General features: G+C 42.2%; 1 protein-coding gene across 2 annotated transcripts in view; it reads left to right on the top strand.

Annotated features, from left to right (window-relative positions):
- The window catches only part of LOC106511367 (E3 ubiquitin-protein ligase RNF123), a gene marked incomplete at its 3' end in the record, with an annotated part of 5,092 nt that overhangs the window by 1,234 nt on the left and 2,786 nt on the right, over positions 1 to 1,072 (top strand). Inside the window, 1 exon segment of one of the 2 annotated variants that reach the window (XM_014000123.1) lies at positions 544 to 729. 2 annotated transcript variants of the gene reach the window in all.

Below are 1,072 nucleotides of genomic sequence, written 5' to 3' on the forward strand. Positions count from 1 at the left end.
TTGAAAAACAATTCATTACAATCTGGAAAAGTTTCAAACATCTTGTCTTTTCAGTTTCAAATATTTTTTTCAGTTTCAATTTTTTTTTTATTTTTGAACAAAACTTATGACCCTGATTTATCTCCACATCCTTGTAGATGACGTTTCTAATAAAAACAAACATCTGAACAAACAGGAGTGTCTGCACTGAAGGTCACCAGATGAAACAAACTTCTGCTCCTGAACAAACACTTGTTTTTATTCTGACTCCATTATCAGCTCGAGTTTTACAGTCATATATTACAACAAAATAATCAGCTGTTTGCAGATGTGGACAAAAGAAACATTTATTTTTCTGCACCGCTGTGGTAAAAACACCTGAGAGGAGTTAATTCTTCTGAAAGTGGTGTGAAGGCTCAGAGGGTGAAGATACCTTCATGTTAGATTTAACTTTCACATAAACAGCTAGAAGAAAATCTGCAGAGTTTATTTTCCAGATGTTTCCAGATGATCAGAGAATGAAGATCATAATCGTCTCTTTTCGCTCTCGCTTTTTCTCCACAGAGACGTTTTGTCCCACACAGCGCTCCGTACAGACAGCTGACAGCAGACTGTTGTGGAAATTAGCCTCTATTAGCTTCTGTTAGCTTCTGTTAGCTTCTGTTAGCCTCCAGCTCCGGACAGCGGCTCATCTCGTCTTTATCAGCCGGGTTATAGTTCTCATCAGCAGGCCACTCAAAGCAGCAGGAGGTGGGTAACCGCTCATCCGGTAGTTATCCGGTAGTTATCCGGTAGTTAGCCGGTAGCTGTGGGGTGATTGAGTCACGGAGCTGTTAGCCTGCTGCAGGACACACTGACTGACAGGTAACAGAACCAAACCGAACCGAACCGAAGGGTCGCTGTAAACACAACTGACCTGAATCCAAAGCCCGGGCAAAGACACGATGTTAGACCCGCGGCTGTTCTCCGGTAACCGGGTTAAATGTTGGCTAACAGCCGGTGTTACTGCTGGATGTTCGGATCAAAGAACATTACCAGATACTACAGTACTAACTCTACAGATACTACAGTACTAACTGTACAGATACTACAG

The sequence above is a fragment of the Austrofundulus limnaeus genome, unplaced genomic scaffold, assembly GCF_001266775.1.
Source record: "Austrofundulus limnaeus strain Quisiro unplaced genomic scaffold, Austrofundulus_limnaeus-1.0 Scaffold2720, whole genome shotgun sequence".
Taxonomy (NCBI): domain Eukaryota; kingdom Metazoa; phylum Chordata; class Actinopteri; order Cyprinodontiformes; family Rivulidae; genus Austrofundulus; species Austrofundulus limnaeus.